The sequence below is a fragment of the Mobula birostris genome, chromosome 1, assembly GCF_030028105.1.
Source record: "Mobula birostris isolate sMobBir1 chromosome 1, sMobBir1.hap1, whole genome shotgun sequence".
NCBI classification, from domain to species: domain Eukaryota; kingdom Metazoa; phylum Chordata; class Chondrichthyes; order Myliobatiformes; family Myliobatidae; genus Mobula; species Mobula birostris.
In genome coordinates, this window is record NC_092370.1 from 76,654,792 (window position 1) to 76,674,986 (window position 20,195).

The 20,195-nt window shown below is 45.4% G+C and overlaps 1 protein-coding gene across 7 annotated transcripts in view; it reads right to left on the reverse strand.

Annotated features, from left to right (window-relative positions):
• The window catches only part of LOC140197538 (zinc finger protein 521-like), a 484,469-nt gene that overhangs the window by 119,690 nt on the left and 344,584 nt on the right, over positions 1 to 20,195 (reverse strand). The window lies entirely within an intron of this gene.

The following is a 20,195-nucleotide window of genomic DNA, read 5'->3' on the forward strand; positions in this document are numbered from 1 at the left end:
ACAGTATGTCCATGACAGTCAACCTGATTATGATTATGATTATGTTCATGCAGATCAAATTGTTACCAGTGAATTGTAGTAGTACAAGGTAACAGAATGCAGAATAAAGTGTAACAACTACAGAGAAAGTGCAGTGCAGTTAGGCAACAAGGTGCAAGATCATAATGAAGAGTATTGTGAGGTTAAGAGATCATCATATCTTTGAATGCCGCACTTGATTAGCATGGACAGTTGGGCTGAAAGTACAGTTTCTGTGTTGTATAACTCTACGACTCTCTGACATGAGGGAGTGTGGGGTTGGTAGGAGCTACATACAAAGCCAGGCCAGGAGTATTCGCTGCGTGTAGACGTTCCATAGGTTCCAAAAGAGGTCCCAGCTTTTACAACTTAGCACTCCTACAGAGGTCCAGCACAAACACTGATGTGGCAAGACAGCTGCTGTATACCCCAAATCAATGTCACCATAATTTGCCCATGATATACTACATGGAATCCAGCGAACTGCTCCCTGTCAGAGTTGGCCTCAGGCCAAACTGTCAAACAAGGGCTGAAGATTCTATCTGTACATCAATAGTTGCTGCTAAAACCTGGATTGCACTGAGTGGGGGTTTTCAAATCAAGTGTAATTAACCAGCGGTGTGCTGTGGACGTATAGCCCAGCAGCACAGGAATGCAGACAGTCCAACTCTACGAGTGAATACACCCATGCTGATGTTCTGGCTGATCATCTACCTCAGCACCACTCTACTGCAGACTGCCACCTATGAAACTAACCCCCCTGTCCTTCATATAGTCAACACAGTGCCCTTGGGTAGAGAATTCCAAAGGTTTTCCATGCTCCAGATAAAGAAGTTTCCACTGGAATTGGAATTGGCTTATTATTTTTACATGTACCCACTCCAATACACTGAAACACTTGTCTCGCACACTGACCATACAGATATACCCACTCCAGTACACTGAAACACTTGTCTTGCACACTAATCATCTGGACCAATTCATGACACAGTGCAATGATGTGGTACAAGGTTAAACAATAATAGAATGCAGAATAAAGTGTTACAGTTGCATTGTAAAAGGTGCAAGATAATGAGATAGATTGTGAGGCCAAGAGCCCACCTTATCATACTAAGGAACCATTCTAAGTCTATTTACAGTGTGGTAGAAGCTTTCCTTGAGCCTGGAGGTATGTGCTTTCAACCTTTTGTATCTTTTGCCTGGTGGGAAGGGTGGGAAGAGAGGATGTGTGGGGTGGATATGTTCTTTGATTATGCTGGCTGCTTGACCAAGCTAGTGAGAAGTATGGATGGAGTCCATGGAGGGGAAGTTGCTTTTTGTAATTTGTTGAGCAGTGTCTACAACTCTATGTAGCTTCTTGCGGTCACCTGCTGAGCTTCTGCCGTACCAAGCGAAATGCATTTGCTCAGGATGCTTTCTACAGTGCATCAGTAAAGATTGGTGAGGGCCAACGGTGACATGCCAAATTAGTTTAGCCTCCTGAGGAATCAGAGGCACGGGTGTGCTTTCTTGGCTCTGGCGTCTACTGGTGATGTTTATTATTATTCTGAGATGGTTCTTCAGGGAAAGCGTTTCCCCTAATCTACCCACATTTTGGGCATCTCAATAACTTCACCTCTCATTCTTCTAAAGAATATCATCCCAGTCTGCATAACCTTTGATCATACAAAAGTCGTGGTGAAGCATCTCTGTTCTCTCTATCATGTCCAGTCAATGTACTGAAGAGAACTTCCTGGGACTCATTCGAAACTGTGCAGTTCTGGTTGCTCCATTATAGGAAGGAAGTGGAGGCTTTATAGAGGATGCAGAAGATGCTGCCTGGATTAGAGGGTATGTGCTATATGGAGAGGTTGGAAAAACCTAGATTGTTTTCTCCGGAGCTTCGGAGACTAAAGGGAGACCTGATAGAGGTTCTAAAATTATGAAAGGCGTGGATAGGCTGGACAGTCAGAATCTTTTTCCGAGAATGGAAGGGGGCATAAATGTCAAGTGAGAGGGAGAAAGTTCAATTGAGATGGGCAGGATGTTTTGTTTTACACAGGCAGGGCTGGATGCCTTTGAAGGGCTGTCAGTGGTGGCGATGGGACAGGTACAATAATGATGTTTAAGAGGCTGTTAGATACATGAATGTGCAGGGAATGGAAGAAAGTGCACCATGTTCAGGCATAAGAGACTTAGTAGTTGTTTGGCACAGGTATTCAGTTGTGTGTATTGGGAATATTGTATCATACTGAACTCTAACAGGCCCATTTGCACCAATCCCATTTCATCCTTCCCACATTCCCATCAACTCCCCTTAATTTCCACCCCTCACCCACACACCAGGGGCAACTTTCAGCAGCCGATTATCCCACGACCCACCCACCTTTGGGATGTGGGAGTAAACTGCAGCACCCAGGGAAAACGCACACAGTCACAGGGGGAGCGTTCAAACTCCACACAGAGAGTATTTCTGGAGTTGTGAGGCAGTGGATCTGCCCACTGCACCACGTGCGAGCTGAGAGCTCCCTGGTTTAACTCATCCCCAAGACAAGGGAGCTCTCCCCACCACGCCCCACCCTGTACTGCATGGGAGAGCCATCCTGAATCCTGGGCTCAGACTTCTGGTGTGGAATCTGATGCCACATCTGGTGACTTGGAGACAGGAGCATGATCCATCCTGTTACAGCTAACACTGCCGTAATCTCTGGTTTCTGCTGGTCCACGGAAATTAACATTGAGACGCATCACATTGTGCTGTTGCATGGAGGCAGTCGCAGCCCACAGCAGCCTGAACAAACGAAACCAGTCAGGCGTGAAATGACATTAATATCTCTGCAACTGAGACAATGTCTGAACACTGGAAAGGTCAGGGGTCCACTCATTTGCAGAAGTACATATCCAGTTGTCTGCAGTTAGCACCACACTAAGACAGCTCTGGAAGGGAGTTAAAGAAGGTGCAAGGTGGTCTACATATATACCGGGTGATTGCAGCTATCACTTTGAATTGGAATTGTCTTATCGTCACAAGTACTGAGATATCATGAATAGGGTGTTCTGCATATGGTTCATACAGATCAAATCTTCACACATTACATTGAGGCAGGCCAAGGTAAAACAATAACAATGCAGAATAAAGTGTTACAGTTACAAAGGGAGTGCAGTGCAGGTAAAAAATAAGGAGCAAGATCATAACAAGGTAGATCATGAGGCCAAGACTCCAACTGATCATACTAGGGAACCATTTTTAACACCGGGACAGAAGCTGTCCTTGAGTCTGAGTGATATGAGCTCTCAGGCTTTTGTTATTTTCTGCCTGATGGAAGAGGGGAGAACAGAGATGTCCAGGGTGGGGGGAGGATCTTTGATTATGGAGGCAGCTTTACTGAGGCAGAGAGAAGTACAGACAGAATCCATGGAGGTGAGGCTAGTTTCGGTGATGTTCTGTGAACGAAGTTGAGAAATTATGCCAGAACTTTGGAAAATAGGAGCCATTTGGCTCCTCTTGTCTACCCCACAATTTAATATAATCTGCTGCAGCCCTCTCTATTCTTCTCCTCCAGTCCTATAGAGCCCTCAATTCCCTGATCTTTCAAAAATATGTCTACACCCTCTATAACTACCTCCAGTGATCCATCTCTATAAACCTCTGGGGTAGAGATTTCCAGATGTTCACCACCCACTGTGAGAAAATGTTCCTATGCAACTCAATTTTAAATGACTGGTTCCTTATTTCTGGATCCGCTCTCTTGTTCGAGGTTCTCTCACTAGTGGAAACATCTCAACATCTTCTTTAAAAGGCCTTCTCTTGGCCTATTGGCATTGGCATTGGTACGTTCCCAATATGGCACTGCAGCCTGGTGCCTTGTTGCAAGCAGCTCCCTGCAGATCCACTCATTATAATCATTTTAGTCTTTTTAATCTAAATTCTGTCTCGGAGAATTACTATTGACCTCGTAGTCTACCTTGTTATGATCTTGCACTTTATTGTTTACCTGTGCTGTGCTTTCTCAGTAGCTGTTACACTTTATTCCACATCCTGCTATTATTTTACCTTGTTCTACCTCAATATGCTGTGCAATGATTTGATCTGTATGAACAGAGTACAAGACAAACTTTCTATGTATCATCGTACATGTGACAATAGTAAGCCAGTCCTAACACATAGAACATAGAATAGTACAGTATGTACAGGCACTTCACTCCATGATTTTGTGCTAAACTTTTCATAGTGCGATAGCTCCATTTAATATCAGAGATGTATACAATATACAACCCTAAGTTCTTAGGCTCCGCAGACATCCTCGAAACAGAAGAAAACCCCCACCAAAATCAATCTAATGTTTCCCTTCTGCATAACCCTTCATTTTTCTTTCATCAATGTGCCTGAGTCTCTTAAATTTCCCTAATGTATCTGCCTCTACACCACTGCAGCAGCACATTCCACACACCCATCACTCCCTGTGCAAAAAACCTACCTCTGACATTCCCCCTACACCTTCCTCCCATACATTTCAACACCTCTTCTACAACTCCTCCCTGGGGTCTTCAATGTTTCAATAAGATTATCTCTCACTCTTCTGCACTTTAAAGAATATAGGTTTAATTTCTTTGGTGAGAAGCCCATTACCCCAATAAATCTCTTTAGCACTGTCTCAGAAACATGATTATCCACCCTTAGAAAAGGGGCCCGAAACTGTGCACAGGTTTCATTTGATATACCTACAAATCAGAACTTATTTGAGTCTCCTAAGGCCCAGGAGTTCAGCATCTTTGGATCAGAATTATTGTACTTGGTCAATGTGCAGAGATTTTTCAGGTTTAAGTTTCTTGAGTGGTTAAATATCATTCCCCGGATATTTCCTGTTATCGACAGAGACACAGGATACAAAAACACAAAGAGCTTGAAACCACATGCTACCAGGCTCAAGTACAGCTTTTATCCCACTGTTATCAGCAATTGAACAGATCCCTAGTTTAATAAGATTTACTCTTGACCTCACAATCTACATCACTATGACCTTGCACCTTATTGTCTGTCTGCACTGCGCTTTCTCTGTGACTGCAGGACTTCATTCTGCATTACGTGTTTTTCCATTTTGCACAACCTCGATACACTTATGACCTGTCTGGGTGGCACACAAAGAAAAGTTTCTCAGTACACGTGACAATAATAAACCAGTTCGTAATTAACTGTGACAAAAACATCCCTGACAGCGGCAGTAATGTGAAATGATGCGACTCTTCGTTTCCCTGTGACTCCTGCTTGACCTAACTGCCCTCTGAAATGACCGTACATCCCACTCAGTCCATGGGTAACTAGTAACAAGAGCGGCCGACGACATCTATGCCCAGTGAAAACAAAGTATACACCCACAGAAAATAAAATGATATCAAACAAATAGCCTGCTTTAGTGTTACCAGGTGACAGACAGTATTCGATGGTTGGCACAGACTGCGTAGGCCAAAGGGCCTGTTCCATACTGTTTGATTCTACAAACACTGGGCCAGGGACGTTCACTAAAACAGATCCTATGAGCTTACAGGTATAGATGAACTCTATTATCATAGAGTTGTACAGGAAGTAAGAGGCCCCTTGGCTCACAGTATCCATGCTGACCATGATGCCAAATTGATGTAACACTGTTCTTATTCCTCCATGCCCTGCCTGTTCATGCCTACCTAAATGTCTCTTAAATGTTGCAGTCATTTCTGCCTTTGCTACTGCGTGCCACCCCGCTCCCCGGCAGCAGATTGCAAGCACCTACCACCCTCTGTGTAAAAAACTTACCTCATACTCTTCCTTTAGACTTTCCTCCTCTAGTATTTGACATATCCATGCTGGGAAAAAGACTCTGACTACACTATCTGTGCATTTAACTATTTTATAAATTTGATATGAAGGGAACCAATGGCATGAGCTTAGTGTAGTAAAGAGGTGATGTCATACAACACAGAAACAGGCCTTTCGGCCCAACTGGTGCATGCTGACCAAAATGCCTAACTAAGTCACTTCCATTTACCTGCTTTGGCCCATACCCTTCTAAACCTTTCCTATCCACCTACCTGTCCAGGTGTCTTTTAAATGTTATTATTGTATGTGTCTCAACTACTTCCTCTGGCACTCATTCCTTATACGGACCAGCATCTGGGAGAAATAGTTACTCCTCGGGTTCCTATTAAATGATACCAGAGGACAAGCTTTCAAGATTAGACAGGAATTTAAAGGTAGCATGAGGGGCAGAGAGTGGTGGGAACCAGGGGTCATGGTGGAAGCAGACAGTTTGGTGAAGTTTAAGAAGCTGTTAGACAGACACATGGACCTGAGGGGAATGAAGGGATCTGGATGATACACAGCAGGAGGACATTTAACATAAATTGGCATCTATACCAGTATAACATGGGTGGAACATCCACCCACTACTACTGTTCTGTGCTATATGTCAATCTTTCCCCTTCTCACCTTAAACCTATGTTCAGCAGTCTTGGATTCCCCAACAGGATTAGATCTCATTGAAAGGGAGAACAAGCATGAGGGGCCAAATGGCTTTTGATTCCTTGGTGCACTGAGCTAGCCCTTTATCTCCTGCAATCTCACCCTCCTGTGACGGCGGGGCCTGTCACTCTGCTCTTTGTGATGGGGCATCACTGATGGGCCAAAACCTGCCACATTCCAAACTATGTGAGTATCGAGTATGGCAGAGATCATACAGATCTTTCACCTATTACTGATGCCAGAACAAGTTAATTAATCTCAGGAGGCGGATTAATCGTCACAGTTAAAAGCACATCTAGACTCAACCCCACAAATAATCAAACAAGAAGATTAAATAGGCATTTTAGACTACATTAAGAATTCAGGCTCTTAATACTTCTGTGGCAAAGTAACAATCTTTGTGCAGGAACACTGCTGCTGGATTCTCCTCATGGTTCACTGAGCCCTTCAGCCCAACTCATCCATGCTGATCAGCCTATCTGAGCCAGTCCCATCTGCCCATCTTTGGCCCCTATCCCTCTAAACCTCGCGGTATGGTAGCACAGCGCTTAGAATAACACTTTACAACACCAAAGATTTGGGTTCAATTCTCGCCACCGTCTGTACGGAGTTTGTTGGTTCTCCCCTTGACCACGTATGTTTCCTTCTACGTTTTAAACATGACGGGTTAGTGAGTTGTCAGCACATTCTGGGACTGTGTTGGTTATTGATGCAAATTATGCATTTCACTGTATGTTTTGATGTAAGTTTGACAAAGAAAACTAATCTTTAATCTTTAACTTTTCCTATCCTATGTCATAATGTCTGTTAAATGAATGTATGCATCTTCACCTCTTCCTCTGGTGACTCGTTCCACATACCCACCACACAGTTTGGAAAACTTGTCCCTGGCATCACCTTTAAAGTTTTCACCTTAAACCTAGGTTAGACTCCCCTAACTTGGGAAAAAATGGCTGTGACTATCCACCTTATCTCTGCTACTCATGATTTTATAAAATCCTCACTTATTATTCCACAATTTGGCCTCTTCCCTCTTCTCCTCACCTGCCTATCACCTTCCCTGGTGTCCTTCCTTCTTTCCTTTGTCTCATGGCCCGCTCTCGTCTCCTATCAGATTCCTTCTACCTTTCCCACCTTCCTGGATTCACCTACGTCACCTTCTAATCTGTCCTCCTTTCTGCCCCTCATCTTTTCAGTCTTAGCATTTTCCTCCTTTCTCTCCCGTCATGATGAAGGGTCTCGGCCAGAAACGTCGACTGTTTATTCATTTTCAGAGCTGCTACCTGACCTGCTGAGTTCCTCCAGCATTTTCTGTGTGTTGTTCTGGGTTTCCAGCATCTGCAGAATCTCTTGTGTTTATAAAATCTTTATAAGATCATCCGTCAGTCTGCTTCGCTCCAGGGAAAACAGTTTCAGCCTCCAGACTCTTTATAGCTCAAGCCCTCCAGTTCTTCCAATGCCCTCGTGTGCTTTTTCTGCACCTTCAGCTCGTCAAGCCTGTAAGAATTTCGTAGTTTTCTCTAAAATCCACTCTTACTTTTCTAAACCCTATTTGACCCAGGGTGTGGGTTTTTGGCGTGATGTTTCATTGACTAACAGGGATCCATGAAGTTTTAATAATGTTGACATAATTTAGTTAGAAAGTTTGCAACAGAATAAAAATGCACTGGACACACCACCTGCCTCCAGAGCAGGAAAGTGCGCAATCCACAGGAATCCTGGACTAATCCAGGATACTGCCTGAATTGGAGGGTATGATGTATAAGGAGAGGTGGGACAAACTTGGGTTGTTTTAGAGTCATTGAGTCATAGAGTAGGACAGCTCAGAAGCAGACCCATCAGCATGTAGTCCATGCGACCAGATCTTCTGCCAAGTTCCATTACCTGCACCTGGACCATATCCCTCCAGACCAATCCAAACTTCTCTCAACTCTTACAATTGAACCCCTATCAACCACTTCCTACTATCCTATGATTCCATGACTCCAATTTCAGGATTCCTTCATGAATTAATTTTCCTTTCCCAGCTCCAGAGGAAATGTCCCTTTAGAACAGAGATAAGAAGGGTTTTTTTTTAGCCAGAGTGGTGAATCTGTGGAATTCACTGCCATGGATATGTTAAACTCTAGTCTTGGGAGACTTCCAGTTAGGGAGACAGGCAAACTGAACCTCACCTCTCCCTGAATAAAAACACCGGAGGAACTCAGTGGGTCAGGCATCACCTGTGGAGGTAAACCGAAGTGGAAGTGGCAAAAGATAGAACTTTATAGCACAGAACAGGCCATTCTGCTTCACAATCATGTACCAACCTTTTAACCTACTCCAAGATCAATCTACCCCTTCCCTCCCAAGTAGCCCTCCATTTTTTGTTCATTCATTACTGAAGAGTTTCTAATGTATCAGTCTCTACTACTGCCCTTGGAAACCTCCGCATCCTCGTACTAGTCATTTCCACCCGAGGAGAAAGGCGCTGGCTATTCACTCTATCTATGCCTCTTATCATCTTATATACCTCTGTCAAGTCACCTCTCATCTTTGTTTGCTGCAAGCCTAGCTCACTCACCTGGTCTTCATAGGACATGGTCTCTAATCCAGGCAGCATCCTGGTAAATCCCTTCTGCACTCTGTCTAAAGCTTCTACATCCTTCCCTATAAAGAGGCGACCAGAGATTAACACAATACTCCAAGTGTAGTCTAACTAGAGTTTTGTAGAGTTGCAACATTACCTCAAAGCTCTTGAACTCAATCAACTGACTAAGGAAGGCCCACACATCACACACCTTCTTAACCTCCCTACCAACTTGCGTGGCAACTTTGAGGGATCTATGGACACGGACCACAAGATCCTTTCGTTCCTCCACACTGCTGAGAATCCTGACATTAATCCTGTACTCTGCTTTCCAGTTTGTCCTTCTAAAGTTCATCACTTCACACTTTTCTGGATTGAATTCCATCTGCCACTTCTCTGCCCCATTCTGTACCCTATCAATGTCCTACTGTAACCCACAACCACCATCTACACTATCCACAACACCACTAATGTCCATGTCATCTGCAGACTTACTAACTCACCTTTCCATTACCTCATCCAAGTCATTTATACAAATCACGAAAAGCAGAGGCTCCAGAACAGATTCTCATGGTTAGGTACTTGGATGAAAGAGGTATGCAGGGCTATGTTTCAGGTGTAGGTAGATGGAATGAGGCAGTGGACCAGGCTGGCATGAACTAGATGGGTCAAAAGGCCTGTTTCTGTGCTGCAGTACTCAATGACATTTAGGATCAAGACAGATAAAAAGGAAGGTAATCAGTGTGAAGAGGTGAAGAGAAGGGGTGACAGCGATCTCCCCTCTATTTTTCAATCTGAATGAGTGGTCTGGGCCTGAAACATCAACTGTCCATTTCTCTCTACAGGTGCCCCCCGACTTGTGGAGTTCCTCCAGTGCTTTGTTTGTTGCTCGAGATTCCAGCATCGGCAGTCTCTCTTGTGTCTCCAGAGTGGAATTTTGTCCTTCCGGACAGGATATGCACATCAAAGCAAAGGGCAGGATGATCATCGACAGGCAGAGGGTAACCCTGCAAGGAAACCTACTCCCCCTCTCCTGGAGACGGACATGCTCCCAACGTGTTTCCTACAGACTGAACAACCAGCATTTGTTTCCTCGGAAGCGGACTGCCCTGCCCTACATTCACCAGCGCCCCCCCTCCTTGCCCCTTTTTGTCCAACGCTGTGCTCAGCTGGGGGGAGTCGCTCTCGGCCTGGGCGCAGATGCGGCCTTGGTTGACAAGGGTAACGCATGAACGGCCCTGAAAGGGCCAATTACAGTCCAGCCACTCCCCCCCGGCACTCTGTGGAGAAGCTGGCAGAAGCTGGGCACAGTGTGCCAACATCCAGTGAGACTGACACTTGCCTCTGCTCCGTTAACCCTTTCCTAGGAAGGGCCTTCCCTATTCCAGCCAGTTCTCCTCTGCCCCTGAGCTGTGGCTCCCCTGACTCCCCATCCCATCAAATGATTTTGCATGCGATGGAGCTGATCCGGCACTTTACTCTGTCAATCGGTACCATGTTAACATGCAATTGCTTTATTCAGCGGAGCCAATGAAAACGACATCTGAGGCAGATCTGGGGTTAAAACCAGAGCCCGGCGGCAAGACAGCCTGGCAGGCAGTTTGTGGGAATGAAGATTTTTGCCATCAATGTGAGCGTGCCCAGTACCATTGACACAAACCTCCAGGCTCTTGTCTTCACCTTCAGATGAGGAGATGGAACAATCGAGCTCCCTCTGTACTCTCAATTAGAGCAGGAAAACAAGCAGCAGAGGTTTTCAGTAATTCACTCCCAACGGAAGGTTCTTCACACCGTTTCCAGTACTGCTAGTGCTGACAGCAGCACTCCCACTGTCCCTGCCAGCCTGTCAAGAGTTACTCTCGCGCGGCGTGTTGCACTGCACTGCCTCTCCGGTCACCCAAGGGGGTATCTAGCACACTACTGTTGGGGCATCACAGCTGTGAGGGAGGCAGGGAGAGTCAGAGGGGCACAGGGAGAGAGAGAGAGAGAGAGAGAGAGAGGGAGAGAGGAAGAGAGAGAGAGAGAGAGAGGGGGGGAGAGGGAGGGAGGGAGAGAGAGAGAGGGACAGAGGGGGAGAGAAAGAGAGACAGACAGGGGAGAGAGAGACAGAGGGGGGGGAGAGAGAGGCAGAGAGAGAGAGAGAGAGAGAGAGAGAGATGCATGGACAGACCATGGGAGAGTGATAGAGGTGCAGGGAATGAAAGATTTACAGGGGCAAAAGTAGAGGAAAGAGAGAGAGGGGGAGATTGGGAAAGAAACACAGAGGTAGACTGAGAGAGAAAGGAAAAGACTAAGAGGATGAGAGGGAGAGAGTGAGAGAGTGTGAGAGTGTGAGAGAATGAGAGGCAGAGGGCATGAGAGAGACTTAGAGAAAGTGTAAGAGAGTGATAGTGGGAGAGAGGGAGGATAAAGGGCAGAGTGAGAGACAGGAGCACAGAGTCACAGTCAGATAGAAAAATGAATGTATTGGTGAAAAGAATAAGTCAAAAAAAGGAGGGTGTATAGAGAGAGAGAGTACAGTCTGAAGGATAGAGAGACAGAAAGAAAGAGAAAATAAGGGGAAATATAAACAGCACTCTGTTCCAATTATATGAAAAGGTTCTGGGTCTCAGTCCAATAGAAGCTGCTCTACTGCAGTGTACAATTCACCAACTTCTCCAGCCACGCCAACACTTGGATTCCGGCATCTGCTGTCAAAAATTCCTGAGTGTGGTTTTCCATACAGCTAATGAGCAAATGCTTAATGTCTAACCCTTTCAATTTAATTTGAATTTATGGAGAACTTGGATTCCAACACATGTGCACAACACAGCAACTGCTCACTCCTTTGATTACAGTGCCTGTAATCACACATTTATCACTTTCTTCATATTCCATCCACCGGGTGATGTTGTACAATATCCACTCACAGATTGAATTCTGTAACTGCACCACAGTGTAGAGCTAACAAGTAATACATTGTGTAAGATTGGGCAATTTCCTTCACTACAACACACAGTAATCATTTCACCTCGTAGCTCTAATTAGGACTTCAAATCTTTCTTTCATTTTTTTTTCTTCCAGAAATATATTCTAGTTCTCTGATAGTTCGCTTGACTGGCTATCCCTGCACTTTTTCAAATACCTGGGCTCCGTCGAATGCCCTTCCATGATTTTATCTATCCTTATGCTGTGATCACAAGCTCCATCATCCTGCAATCACTACAGCACTGACAGAGGCCATTCAACCCACAGAAGCTGTGCTAGCTGCTCATTAAGTAAATCTTCAGATTCCATTTCCCTGCTCTCTTCCTGTAGCACTACACATAGTTCTCTCTCCAACCCCCGTCGAATTCCCCATTGAAAACCTTGACCAACTCCGATTCCACCCCTTTTCAGTCAGTTCCAGGTATTCACCCATCTCCATGTAAAAATTTTACCTCTTGCCAGATTTTCAAGCAAAGTTGTTAGGTAATTAAACCATCTGGCAGTGGGAGAGTTTCCTTCTCCCTCCCCTCTCTAAACTCACTGTCATTTCGTCCATCACTAACAAACCCCTCAAACTCCCCTGCTCCAAGAACAACCCCAGCTTCTCCACACTGAGATGCAGCTCTAAAACTCAGAACCAACCTACAATTGGATGCTTTGCAAAAATTGCAGACAGTTGTGAGTGCAGCCCAATGCATCACACAAATTGGCCTCCTCAGATTCTATACTTGTTGTTGCTTCAGGAAAGCAGCCAACATAATCAAAGCCCTCTCCCATTCTGGACATTCTCTCTTCCCCCCGACTCAAGGATATTTTCTATTCCATGGTGATCAGACTCTTCACTGGACTTCACACACACTAAAAGATGAATTTTTGATCTCCCGGTCTACCATGTTGTGACCCTCACACATTATTTGTCCACCTGTACTGCACTTGCTCTGTAACAGTAACACTATTTTCGGTAATATTATATTTGTAACACCAGATGACTAATACAAGAGGGAAACACACATCAAAGTTGCTGGTGAATGCAGCAGGCCAGGCAGCATCTCCAGGAAGAGGTACAGTCGACGTTTCGGGCCGAGACCCTTCATGAGTCCTGACGAAGGATCTCAGCCCAAAACGTCGACTGTACCTCTTCCTAGAGATGCTGCCTGGCCTGCTGCATTCACCAGCAACTTTGATGCGTGTTGCTTGAATTTCCAGCATCTGCAGAATTCCTCATGTTTGCATTTTTAAATACAAGAGGGCATCATTTTAAGGTGGTTGGAGGAAAGGATAGAGGGGATGTCAGAGGTCAGTTGTTTACACAGAGAGTGGTGGGTGTGTGGAATGCCATGCCAGGGTTGTGGTAAGGGCCCTTCGAGAGACACACGGGTGAGCTATGTGGGAGGATAATGTTAGATTGATCTTAATGTGGGTTAACAGGTCAGCACAACATTGTAGGCTGAGGCGCCCTGTACTCTGCTGTACTGTTGTTTGTTCTGCATTCTGCTTTCCTTTTGTACATCCTTGATGAACTTATGTATGGAATCATCTGTCTGGATAGCACACAAACAAAAGCTTTTCACTCTATCTCAGTAATGTGACAAAAATGACATTCTGCCCTCCTCAATTCCCAATGTTGTGTCTATCCCGATTTCCAAATTTCCACCATTGGTAGCCAGGGTCTTCCTCTCCAGCACCCTCCCCCTACACCAGTCTAGTCTCTCATTGTGGCCAAGCCTTGGGACACCTTTTCCAACATCTCCTTCCATGCTGAGTGTTGGATATCGTCTAATGAGGCTCCTGCAAACCTCCCCTTAGGAGGATTTAGTTTAACAGAACTGGTATTGTCAACTCAAGAGTGCTTGCCAACTTCAGAGAAGCTCGTACCGCATACACCAAGTGAGTGGGGGATAGGGAGCAAAGTGCCTTCCTCCTGGCGGGCTTATGACCTGGTCAAACAAACAGGTCCCTGGGAACCAATGAACATGGTTAAGAGCATGAGATGGGGTTTGGTAAACTCAGAACGGAGAACATGTGGGCAGATTTCTGTGATTTATACTGTGTATAAATCACAGAAATCCAGTGGCAAATCTAGGAGAAAGACCCACCCAGAGAGAACAAGGAGGGGGAGCTTGCTCCTACAAGGAAGAGTCAATGTACACATACACAGTATGCACACACACACAGGTACAGTCACTCTCGCACAGGCACAGTCGCTCACGCACAGGCACAGTCGCTCACGCACAGGCACAGTCACTCTCGCACAGGCACAGTCGCTCACACACAGGCACAGTCACTCACGCATAGGCACAGTCGCTCACGCACACACTCTTACACACATGTAGATAGAACACACACCCAGTTCACTCTCGCACACAAAAGTGTGCGGTGTTCGAAAGTCTGGTGGAAGTGAACATTAATGAGTGAGCTGTTTGTTCAGGTCAGACACTGTGGTGTAGCTGTAGGGGATGAGACGTACCCAGTGACAGTGCCTGGGGTTCAGGACACAGTGTTGTTTGAGCCCTTGTATTCAGAATCAGAATCAGGTTTAATATCACCAGCATACAGTATGTCGTGAAATTTGTTAACTTACTGGCAGCAGTACAATGCGAAACAGGATAGTATAGAAAAAATAGACAAATCAATTACAGTAAGTATATATATTTATATTAAATAGTTAAATTAAAAATAGTGCAAAAACAGAAATCATATTAAAAAGTGAGGTAGTGTTCATAGGTTTAATGTCCATTTAGGAATCAGATGGCAGAGGGGAAGAAGCTGTTCCTGAATTGCTGAGTGTGTGCCTTCAGACTTCTGTACCTCCTACCTGATGGTAACAGTGAGAAAAGGGCATGCCCTGGGTGATGGAGGTCCTTAATAATGGATGCCTCCCTCCTGAGGCACCGCTCCCTGAAGATGTCTTGGATACTACAGTATCCAAGGTGATGGTAAGTCCAGGCCAGTGTTCAGAGAATCCATCCCCTTGCTCCAGACTGCTCGTGTTAACCTGGTGATTTACAGCCTTGCATTAAGAGCATTTCACCTGCCTCTGTGGCTCCGCTGGCCTCTTCCCTGCACACCCCAGGGACTGAGGTGCAGAATAAAACCGTTCCACATATGGCGAAGTCAAGCTGCTCCCTGCCTGCTGTGTGCGCTGTGGGGATTGCAATTTCTGCAAATCCCAGCTGGTAGTTGGTACTGGCTCTGAGCATTAGTACACCTCAGTGCTGGCTATGCTCTCACCGGCAACTTTTTGTTCATGAAAGTGTGACAACGTGGCAAATATTTCCTTCAGTTCTGCAGCCTATCTCCTCAGCACCCTCCCCGGGGTGACTGGCTCATACTATCCCAGAAAAAGCCAATGCATTGGATCATCCGCCCCGGGCCCAGCACATAGATGTAATCAAAAGGAAAGCACGCCAGACTCCTTATTTCCTAAGGTGTTGATATTAGTTTAGTATTGCCACATCTACCAAGATGCAGTGAGCAGCATATCTTGCATACTATCCATTCAGATCAAATGATTACACAACTTGTGGAGCTAGAATAAGGTAAAACAATAACAATGCAGAATAAATTGCAAAAACTCCAAAACAAAAGTCCAATGCAGGTAAACATGAAAGTGCAAGATCATAACGAGCTAGACTGTAAAGCCCAGAGTGCACCTTATCTGGCAGAAGGTCCATTCAAGAGTCTGATTGTGAGAGGGATGTCTGGTGGTGTGTGCTTTCAGGCTTTTGTATTTTCTGCCCGATGGGAGAGAGGAGAGAGAAAAGATCTGGGGTGAGTGGAGTCTTTGATTACACTGGCTGCTGCATGAAGGAAGTAAGACGTGTAGACAGAGTGTGTAGAAGGGAGGCTGGTTTCCGTAATGTGCCGAGCTGTGTCCACAACCCTCTGCAGTTTCCTGCAGGCACGGGTGGAGTAGTTGCCATACAAGCCACGTTGGATCCAAATGCTTTCCATGGTAAAAACTGCTAAGGGTCATGACGAATTTCTTCTTAGAAGGTTAAGGAAGGTCACCGAACACTCTTAACCTCTGCAGATAGACTTAACTATCCTGACTGGTGACATCATGGTCTGCTACAGCAACTTGAATGCACAAGTATAACAAGGGCACGTTACTCACCACCGATAGCAGCATGAACAAGAGACACTGGCGCAAGAAGGCAACATCCATCACCAAAAATCCTCACCACATTGGTCATGCCAGCTTCTCACAGCTACCATTGGGCAGGAGGTAAAAAAACCTGAAGTTTACTTCACCAGGTTCAAGAAGCTACTTCCCCTCATCCTTGAACAAACTAGCACAATCTTAATCACTACAGCTTAGCAACAGTATGTCCATGTTGATCATTTTTCACTAAAATGGAGTTTGTATTTTTGGTCTAATTATGTTCTTTCTCATAGAAATTGAGTATAGTTTATATTTATATTTTCTTCCCAGTGCTGCTTATCTGATGCAATGTGTCCGTGATGCTTCTGTAAGTAAGTTTTTCAATGCACCTGTACATACATGTACAGTAGAGCAAGCCTTTAGGGCTGTTCTCTCCTTTTATCACATGACAAGTCCATTCAACAACCCAATGGCAGCAGGATAGAAACTGTCCCTGACACCGGTGCTGTATGTTCTCAATAATCCTTAGCTCCTCTATAACTAACACTTTATTCTGCATTCTGTTCTTGTTTTTCTTTGACTTACCTCGATGGGCTGATGTGATGAAATGATCTGTATGCACAGCAGGCAAAACAACATTTTTCACTGTATCTCAGTGCGTGTGACGATAATGAATGAAGTTACCAATTAGTGTGTAGGTGAGTGGAAGAATGAATCCTTGGGAAGTGGGGTGAATTGGGGAGGATACAAGTGAATGAGAGGAGTAAATGGGACTGATGGCATTCCTCTGGTAGGGGCTAGCATGGACATGGCAGGCTGAATGAACTCCTGCTTCACTGTAATAAATAAGGATCAATCCCATCCTGGCAGTCACTGGCAAAAGTAGAAACTTCTACAGATGTACAGTGAAGAGCATTCTGACTGGCTGCATCACAGCCTGTTATGGAGGCTCAATTGTGCAGGAGGCTGTACAGCCATCTCCATCACGTGCACAAACTTCCCTACCATTCAGGGCATGTTCAAGAGGCAATGCCTCATGAAGGCAGCATCCATCATTAAGACCACAAGAATAGGAACAGAATTAAGCTACCAGATCCATCTAGTTCTCTCCGCCATTCCATCATGGCTGATTTATTTTTCCACTCAATCCCGTCCTCCTGCCTTCTCCCCATAACTTTCGATGCCCTTACTAATCTAGAACCTATCAACCTATGTCTCAAATATACCCAATGACTTGGCCTCCACGGCCAACTGTGCCACTGAATTCCATAGATTCATCACTCCCTGGCTAAAAAAGAAAATCCTCCTCATCTCTGTTCTAAAGGCACATCCCTCTATTCTGAGAATGTGCCTTCTGGTCCTAGACTTCCCCACTATAGGAAACATCCTCTCCACATCCACTCTATACTAGGTCTTTCAATATTCAATAGATTTCAATAAGATTACTCCTCGTTTTTCTAATCTCCACCAAGTATAGGCCCAGAGCCATCAAATGCTCCTCATACCCTTTCATTCTGGGATCATTCTCGTGAACCTCCTCTGCATTCTCTCCAATGACAGCACATCCCATCTCAGATAAGGTGTTCACAATACTCCAAGACTGGTGTGACCAGTGCCTCATCACATTCAGAATATGCCCTCTTCTCATAACTACCATTGGGGAGGAGGTACAGGAGCCAGAAAATGCACACCCAATGATTCAGGAACATCTTCTTGCCCTCCACTCCAGGATATCTGAATGGTTCATGCTTTTACAAACACTACCTCATTATCCCTCTTTTGCACAATTTACTTACTTTTTCATTGTACTGCTGCTGCAAAATAACAAATGTCATGACATATTCCAAATCAGTACCATCTGTGACAGAATACTTGTTCTCGAATAAAACCCAGACAAGAGTGGCTTGAGGGAGATGGCCAAATCCCACAAGAGCGTGGGCAGCTTCACGGCATGCCAGGGTGTGCCTTTTCTTGAACTGCGACTGGCACTGCTTAATATACAAGGCAATATCTTGTGCTAATGTGCCATGCTTTCTCTCCTGCCCGGATGTAGAGGCAATAATCGGCTCTGCAGGGTGGTTTATACGATTCACTAATCACTCAATGCAGACAAGTGCCAAAGTCCGGAGATTACGCTGAACACAGAAAGCCTGTGGTAGAATCCACCAGTGATCTGTTTCTTCCCCAACCCTTTCTTACAGAGAAAACACAGGCAACCCTCTCACTTCTTGCCCTCACCATTCACTGCCCCCCACCTCCCTCTCCTTCTTGTTCTCTTGCATCTGACACCTGCTCCCCCACCTCTCTGCAGAATGTTCTTTCAGCAGATAGGGGCGACAGGTTCCTCGTCTCGCTAGTCACTTTCCCTTTGTTCTGAAGTCAACGGGAGGCCCATCTGCCTCGCTCTCTGCTGCTGACCTGCGTCACGTGAGGACCGATGTTGGGGGAGGGAGGGAGAGCCAGAATGGTCCCTGCTGAGTGCTGGGCAGACCATCCAGCTTGTAACCTGGCACAATTCAAGCCTCTCTGTGTCCTGTTTGCCAGAATTAAACTAAACCTCTTAATAGTTGCTCATCTGGGATTCTATATAAAAGGAGTCAAAGGAAGAGAGTGCTAACTGCCTACACAGAGTGAAAGCATGGTTTACACATCCCCCCCGCAACTCCCACTCCCCAACCCCGAACCTTCATGGAATGTTAACACCAGCTTTCCGTGACTTGCCTTCTCACTGGCTAGAAACAGGAGCCAATCAGAATCACTGCTGGCCCCACGCTTGGCATCAACAACTTGCATTTATATAGTGACTCAAGGAGAAGAATTCAAGATAAGGAAGAAGGGGTGGGGCAAGCCTTTCATTACAGGGAGAATATGGAGGCTCTGGAGAGGATGCAGAACAAGTTCACTAGGACGCTGCGTGGATTAGAGGGCATGTGCTATAAGGAGAGGCGGCTCTAACTTGGGCTGTTTTCTCTGGAGTGGTGAAGGCTGATGGGATGTCTGGCAGAAGCTTATACAGTTATGAGAGGCACCAGTAGAGGAGGCAGCCAGGGTCGAAATATCCAATACTAGAGGACAGGCATATAGGTGAGAAGGGGTAAGTTCAAAGGAGAGGTGTGGGGCAAGTTTCTCACACAGGGAATGGTGGGTACTTGGAATGTGCTGTCTGGGGTGGTGGTGGACTATGAGAGAGACGTTCAAGAGGCTATTAGATAGGAAGGGAATGGAGGGAAATGACATTTTGTAGGCAGAAGAGATTAGTCTAGTTAGGCATTTATTTATTAGTTTAATTAGTTGAGCACAACATTGTGGGCCGAAGGGCCTGTTTCTGCGCTACTGCTTAGTAAGATGATGGTTGATCCTGGGACTCAACTGTTATTTCTGACCCCCAGGGTCCTTCACCAACCTCACCCATCAGTGTCCTCAGTGACTGAGCCTCCACTGTTCATTGGATGCTGGTCTCTGTGACGACCCAGCCTCCAAGCTCCCTGGGGCAGTGCATCACAAAGATTCACCACCTCCTGTGTGAAGACACGCTTCCTCACCTCAGCCTTGAATCGATGACACCTTATTCCAAAATTCTGTCCCTGGTCCTGCACACATCACGCAGGGGGAAGTTCCTTGAGCATTCACCCTGTCAATTTTCGAAGTTTAATCATTTGTCCAAAGGGCACAACCCACAAAGAAAAAGAATTCCTTCTCTCTTAATGGGTTACAGCTCACGAATCAAGCGATATAGTCTTGCATCTACCTCTTCAGCATGTTTCGATGAGAATACTTTCATTAGCAGTTTGAGGAGACCAAAGACTCTTGCAAATTTCTACAGATGGATGGCGGAGAGCATCCTGATTGGTTGACATGGAAGCTCCAATGCCCAGGATCGCGAGAGAGCTGCACAGTCAGTTCTATCACAGGTACAACTCTCCCTTTCATCGAGGACATCAAGAGGTAAAGCCTCAAGAAGCACCCTCGCCATCTGGGACAACCCCTATTCTCCGAATTCTGTTTTCCTTTTATCACCTCAATATCCCTTTTTTGTTATATGTATTGATTTTTGTAATTTC